Below are 8,154 nucleotides of genomic sequence, written 5' to 3'. Positions count from 1 at the left end.
GTTAAGCTCTGATACCACAAATTGATGGTTGCTACCTCTGCAAACCACAGGAGTTGGTATAAGGGAACATCAAATCATCTTCCAGTTGCAATTTCTCAAACACAGGCGTTGGTGCAAGGGAACAACAAGTCATTTTTCCAGTTTCAATTTATGCAAACACATGCGTTGGTGCAAGGGAAAACAAATCGTTTTTCACATTCACAGAGTCTCTAAAAACACAGTTTAAATATCACTTGGGAACTCCCCAACCAAGGATCTTTTTGGGAAGTCGCTCGAAAGTTACCAAATAGACCCTGCTCTACACAAAACCCAGATGGCGAATTTCGAATTTCATCTTGCTTTGATTAGAAATCGACCCGCAAGTTTGGTGACGGTTTTCCCTTACAAATTTCCCTTCTTTTGTTGGCTTGATAAAGAATGCTCTATATTATTGAACCTGTAATGTAAATGACTCCTTTCGATACACAAGATTTGATTCAAACTGTGATTAAAAGGTTAATTGTAATATGGTTCTCTAAGTCTATATTTTAGTCTCATCCAAATGTAAAGAACAAAGAGAATGAAGTGCATGAATTCCTCATTCAACACAATAATTTAAAGACCAAATCAATTTCAATCTTCAAATATTAATATTATGGTTCACAAACCTCACAAATGCATATGCAAATAACTATCTCACACACACTTACAAATTCGATTTGCTGATTAAAAACCACTGGTTTAAGAAATGTTGTTCAGTTAACAACTAACTCCACATGCTACATCCAGTTCACACAGATTAAGGATCAATTCCCACAGATTGATCTCATGGATGTATTAATTTCTATCTCCATTAACTTTAGTCTCACACAGAGAATAGACCAATGTACCTCTCTCCCACACCAAAACTTCCAGAAACTGTTCCTCCTCTCTCAAAAACTAAAAGTAATTGTCTAAGAAATGAGTTCACAGATGTGAACCAATTTCCCTTAGTCCTAACTACCTACTAGCTATAAAAATGTTCCTCCTCTCTCAAAAACTAAAAGCAACTATCCAAGAAATGAGTTCACGGATGTGAACCAATTTCCCTTAGCCATGACTACCTACTAGCTATAAAATCATTTATTTTAACTAGATATTCCTAACTAATCTTAAGTGAATATCAAAAACTTTTCACAAATAAACTTTAAATTTTTCTAGCCTTGACATGTGACCAATCCATCACATTTCTAGGCTCTTGCTCTGACTTTAATAACTTATCATGTTCATGTTCTCGACCTAATGCACCTACATCAAAGGGCCTGACATAACCATCATCTTGGGTTGAAGTGCCTTGATAGCCTGCGGGTTATTGACTTTATCGATAGATAGATCATCATAAATGGGTGGCTTTGAAAGATCAATTGCAATTGAATCAACATCGTGATCAAATATAGGAGTAAAGAGATCATGACAACTTCGATCAGAAAAATCAATGAGTTCATCAACATCCTCATGATTTGATGAATCATACAGAGGGGTAGATGAGAAGAAAGAATGTTCACCCTATGCATTTCCGAAAATAGTAGATGAAATATCGAATGGATTCTCATTGAAAGATTTGTCCTCCCCGATGTCAAATGATAGATTGAAATCAGGTGTGTTCTATGAATGATCGGAAGTAGATGCATCTACAAATTATCAGAAGTAGATGCATCCGGGGATGAATTTTCACAAGGAAAATAAAAAATAACACAATCACCAAAGATGTGAAGAAAAAGCAGAGGAGGCAAAAACAGAAGGACGTCATCCTTCACCACGGATTCATGTTCAAATTCCCTTTCATACTCATCCTAAATGATAGTGCAGGTTGGTTGTGCAACATCCACTCCGTCGCTAGCTTGATCCTCATTCACAACAAGTGTGGAGTCCGGAACGAAAGAAAACAAGACAGTACAATCCGGTGGATTAGCAGAACGCGGGGACAAAGGTTGAAGTAACAAGTGCATATGACAACCCATGGGCTTCCCAACCAAATATGCACATAAATTAAGAGTAGTGGGAGTGGGAAAAGGTGGCATTTCAACAAACTTGTGTGCACACTCTCCCACATCACACTGGGGGGTGGAGATATTTGATGAGAGTAAGGCAGACAGTCACTTGTGATAGCAACTGTGTCCGCTTGTGATTGCACAACTCCATCACCGAAGCATGCTGAGAGGGGTTTGAACTTTATTTTCGCTTTTGGATTGATCGATACGGCACAGACATATTTGAATCTTTCAATAAGATATTGGAAAGGCATCTTACTTTTTGGAACCTCCCAAGTGAGAGGTTGGAAGCGATCCCAAAATTCCATTACAGATTCATGCGGGGCCTCCCATTGGTTTAACATTTTCTTATCAAGTGATTCACGATCAAAATGGTGAAACAAATTGTATTTTTTCACTGAACTATTTGAATGAGTGCACGGAGTTATGAGGCAGCATGCTACACCATAGCAATGGGTAGTCACAAAGTGTGTGTGTGAGCAACGTACATGAATGTGTTTCATTAAGATCTTCCAAGCTCTCCATGAGTGCATGGAATTCATCTAAGTGCTCACGCTATGCTACTGTGCCTTCACCATCATACGTGATTTGTGACAAGTCATCCCAGAACTCCCTCTCAACTTCAAAGATACATCATAGACATTACTTAGGGTGAACTATAACAAACTCCATGATAGATGTGCAAAGATTCAAAACAAATTGTGAGGACTCAACTTGTCATCTGGATCTCCTTCTAGTGCCAGAAATGTTGATGGTGTTGGACCCGCCAACATATCAGGGGATCTCCTTAGTAAGAAGTCTCAAATAGACCTCAGACCATTTGGACTAGGAGTCCCAACAGTGGGTAGTATGGTATTTCCTTGACTGCGATTGTGCGTAGAGGTAAGAAAGATGTCTTTGTTGGAAGCAAGGGTGTGACCTTGCAACGAGTCAGGGAAGTTGCATGGAAAGACTCTAACACACTGAAGGGGAGAGGAGTGCACCCCTAAGAAGCCTAGAATAGTACGTAGATTCAAAGGGAACACATGAGATGAAAGACATCAAAATATGGAAAGAAGAATAGTTGACAATCTAAAGTGATGAGTTAAACCAACAACACACTTTGATAAGATTCATACAAACATATACAGAATTTTCCATACATACATGCGTAAGTTACAACTACATACATTGTTAGAGTAACCAGAATAGTTGAACTACAATAACAATACATGCACGAAACGTGTTGGCTCTGTTATATTAAAAGAGTGAAAGATCCAATCATTCATACAACCATGACATCCTCTAGCCCCAATAGTGGAACATTATAATCATTTTCGGCTACTCCTCTACATTATGGAGAAGTCAAGGCTCATTACAATACACTCCAAGCTTCTCTAAGTTATACCTATCAGAAGCTTGGATCCCAAAAGCCTGTACAATGAGTTATGATATTCTATATATATCAAAGGGTCGGGTGACCCTTGACATTCCCCTTTGTGACTCTTGAGCTATCCTCATGACTCTTCAACTTACACATGATTGTTTACATTCAACTATTGACACTTGGTCTTTCACCTTACAACATATTTACAATACAATCTGCACATGTACCCATGTGAGACAAAAATGGGCTTGAGTAAGCCATACAAGACATCAATGAGACTCGAACAACTATGGGAAGACTAACTCGTCAACATCCTCTTGGTGGTCGTTGGTGGCGAACTAATGCCAGGCTTGGTAGTTTGCTATGGTTTCTGCGTACTCCATGGTGACATCCTTCTTAAATCGAACTCTTTCCTCCATAGCATCCAGGTAAATTGATATGACACCTCTTTCCAACTCATTATGTAGCATGTGCATCATGGTCTTGAGTGCAGCCAGACAAAAAACATACTTGTGCATAGTGTATGTGCTCATCTGCAAATTTGCGTTGGTGGATATTGACATCAACTGCTTGAAGTACATGTCTAGCTCTATTCAGACTTGGTTTTTTTCTTTTGCCTTGGTGAGTGTGTCAATGAATGGGATCGCATGCGTGTGCACAATGACATCCATGCTCCTAAACACTCATGTATGTGAAGAATGTAAGCTAGTGATGAGTTGTGGGACTTCCTCATAATTATAGATCTGACTCCGGATGTGTGCTTTCAACTCCATGGCCTTTGGCTTCATCATCTTTGGAAAGTACAATGGGGCTCCCTTGCACCTCATTTTTCATATCTGCATGTGATCGACAACAGTGGGTATGTCTGTCTAGACACGTGGTCTCCTAGTACATCATTGTTGCCAACCATTAAGATGAACAACTGACTTATGCACGGTGAAGAACTTGAAGTACAGCTTCTGCATGACTGTCTCGAGAGATGATACTTCATCAAGTATTGCTTTCCTCCACTCTGCTCTGGAAGATGTTGTAGCTTTCTCTTCTCTTTGCTTGGCTACTTGCAATTCATTAGTCATGCACTTGTTCTCAGCTATCAATAATATCACACTTGAGTTGGTGGCTTCGGTATATGCCCTTGTAGCACCGGCCAATGCAACTGGATGTCTGCGCACATCAGACACGATCACTCATTCTTGAAAATGCACAGGAGATGCATGGACAACCGAAGTGGGCACTCTGAGCAATTGCACAACTCTGTGTTGTGACTCGTCAAAGGATATGTTGTGCACATCTTCTTCCAGATTGTCTTCAAGGATTTCAGTGTCTCCTTGATCAAGTGGGACTTGCTATGCTCGTAGATCTAGTGAAGCCTATGGAGTCACCTTTGGGTCCTTGAGCATGAAGTCTGTGTCCTGATCCTTCTCCACTTGAACCACATCCTTGTCCATCTGCTCCAATATCTGTTCAATCTCCTGAGAAAATTCCTACTCCTACGACTGCTCACCTTGTTTTCTATTTGCCAGTTGTTATGATTCAATAACCTGTATTTGCGTAGTTCCATCAATGGGTGCACACTGCGCTTCCTATTGTTCCTGTTCCTGTTGTGCTTCCTTCTCCTTTTTGTGCATTTCTTGTTCTTCCCTTAGTTGTTGCTTCACCCCCTGCAACTTCTTCTTTGCCTCCTCCAGTTTTTGCTTCTCCCTCTATCTTTGCGCAATACTTCTGTTGTGTTGTCGCTTCTTTGCTTCAATCTCCAAAGCTACTCTTACTACAAGTGGATCTGCCTTGAACTTACATCTTTTCTCTGCCTCTGTGTTGTCAAAAATATTTCTCTTGCCTTTGTCATGCGCGAGTTTGTTGCTCTCTATTGTTGTTGATGATGTTGCTCTATCAAGTGTTGTTGCCTTGTGCGCTGCTAACCATTCTGCAACCACTCTGACTAGTTCGTTGAGCCTTAAGGAGTTATAGCAGTATCTCCATGGGTCTTCCTCAGGCCAATGACATGCCCCGTGGATCCAAGGATGATACACTCTCGCACAGTGGTCCTTCACTAAGCATTGCAGGTCATATGGATCGAAACTTATGGTGTCGAAGGTCAACCTCTTTTATTCCTCTATCTCGGCCTCAGCATGCTTGAGACTTTGGATCTCATATAACCTGATCCGCAAAGGAAGAGCGGGCCAAGGTGCCTTATTATCCTTGTGCAGTCTCGATGATAACCCTGTTAAGATGTGGTATTGTTGATGCCTCCAAAATCGCTGCATCAACATCGAGGAAAACCACCTGGTCCGGACCTTAAAGGCAACGCCTTTTCCGTTTGGTGTGGTGGCTCCGACTGGATATAATGGGACTAGTTTCCCAATGATTTGTAAATCAGATGGATAAGTGGTTGATTTTCTACTATCTAGTGATAATGGATGGATGTTTCATTCTAAAGTGCAAAATAATGAACAACTAATCTATCCCGAGAAATTTCCACTTTAGTGTAACTTTTGATGATCTTTATTTATAAATAGGCATATAGATGACTCTATTGACCAACAAAGACATTCATTTATATGATAATTACTTTTTTCAAATAGTTGAACAAAGTAATCATTAAAACATTATTACATTATTCTTCATATATCATTGACATAAATATGATTGAAAGTATAGCATTCCTTAAACATTCAATAGTGATAAGTATAAGGACTGCTATTAAAACACATACATATATCCAATGATAGAAAGATTGAATAAATGTTGATTCATATAAAAGAATGGAGCAAAGACACAGATAATAGTACCATATGTAATTCGGATCCCTCCCGATATCAATCGCATTTAGATTCCGTCTTCTAACTTAGAAATACTCTCACAAAAAGTAGTAGTGCATATCTCATCAAAGCATTCTTCATTAAAATTCAAAATATAGGCACAGTCTTTATAAAAATATATATATCGGAAGCACAGTAGTGTGACTCCCGATCCAAGTTTTATACAAAAATTGAGGACCCTTTCTAAAGACATGAAAGGGTCTATAAATACTATCTAAGCTAACTGATTATGAAATAAAAATGCTATTAGGTGGTATAACCAAATCATAAAGATCTCCTTAAAATAGGCTCGCTTGCAGTTGGTAGATTGGTTCACTGTTTCGGCCGATCATCCTTTGGCTTTAGCTGGCAGATAGCAAGCATTGGTTGCAATTCTGGAGGGTGACTCAGACGAGAATGCAGTTGAGCTGAATACGTAGCATCATGAATTTCGGGAATCATGTAACCGATTGCGTCGGTTAAACATTTCAGTGCTGCCCTTTGACTGTATGGTTTAACTAGGAAGAACCAAAAGGTGTCCCAAGTTAAACTTTGGATGCCTGCGATTAATCTCTCCTTCTTGTCCAATTCTTATTTGCATGCATGTTCTAATGTTTTGGCTGATGGTAGTTTACCTAGAGTGCACTGTGAAATCAGATTAGACAGATAAAGAGTATCATTAATTAACTCAATCAAATTACGAGTAGCTAATCTACATCTTGAAGTTTCCCTTTCTGCTTTCATTAATTGTGACTACCATTCTAGGAAAACAATATCCTTGTGTGATTCTAAAATTTTAGGAAGATTTGCAGCTTTCCTTTCACTGGTTTCTTGCCAAGCCAGAAATTTTGTTAAAGTCTCATCAGCCTGTTCGAAATTCTGCCTCGCGTCAACTGATTTGTCAATCATTGATGAAGCAATCTCACAGAGGGGCTCAGCAAGGGAAATATTATGACATAGTAAATTTAGCTGTTTAATCAATGCCTTATTGATCTGGAGAGCCTCGGACCTGAATTCTATTAGTTGAGGAAAACTCTTGAACTTCTCTACCTGTTGTGATAGTTGAGAGATTTTCTCATCTTTTGTTTTACTCATTTGTTCATTCATTGTCTTCAGCTTGGCCAATGCTGTGGATAATTCCTTTTGTTTCTGTACTGCACTTTGGTCCATCCTCTGCTTCTCCTTGAGCAATTTCTCATTTAGTTGGTTGTTTACTTGCTATTGCACTGCTAACTGTTGTTCCAATTGATCTATTCTTTGTTGTTTTTCGGATACCTGTGCCTCTAATGAAACAATTGTCTGATCTTTTTCCTTGAGTAAATTGCTCACTTCTGATGCTTTATCCATAGTGGCTGCCGAATAAGCCCCGGCATATTGAGAGAGTTTTGTGAGGTCTTCGGAGGGATTGAATTCTTCTTTCCATACCACATTAGCCATCTCTGTTTGTGCAGGTAAAAGGGAAGATTGATCAATCCTTCTCTTTTTCCTTTGTCTTTTTACTACAGCCCTATGCTTAGGGCTGTAAAAGACATCTAAAGGTGGTATTTCTTCTATATGCAAAACAATTTCATCCGATGGATCCTTAGGAATTATCTCTACATCTTTACTGGTGGGTAGGCCGCTGGTTCCTTCAATTGGAACCGTACTTGTTGTTGTCTTGTGACCAATTGTCATTTCAGGCATACTAAAACCCTGTGAATTCTCAGGATTTCTTATAATGGAATCGAATTGTTGCCATTCTTTCAGGAGGTTGGGATCAATCTGAGTATCTATAGCCATGTGTTCACTGCCTTTTTCCTATTCTTTCTCCTATTCTGGCTCTTTCCCTTTCTTAGGAATTTTTTCCATAGCGGGAGGTTTGTCAACAATTTGCTGTTTAGGCTCGTTTGACTGGATTTCTGGGGTAGTGGCTAATAAGTCCAAAGGCAGAGTTTGCAACCTCTTTTCTCTAAGCCTATTAAACACTTCCAACCCTTCATCT

This window comes from Pinus tabuliformis, chromosome 6, assembly GCF_031772625.1.
Source record: "Pinus tabuliformis cultivar Carrire ecotype Pingquan chromosome 6, CPIR1, whole genome shotgun sequence".
NCBI classification, from domain to species: Eukaryota; Viridiplantae; Streptophyta; class Pinopsida; order Pinales; family Pinaceae; genus Pinus; species Pinus tabuliformis.
Note: the sequence above shows the minus strand (reverse complement) of the source record.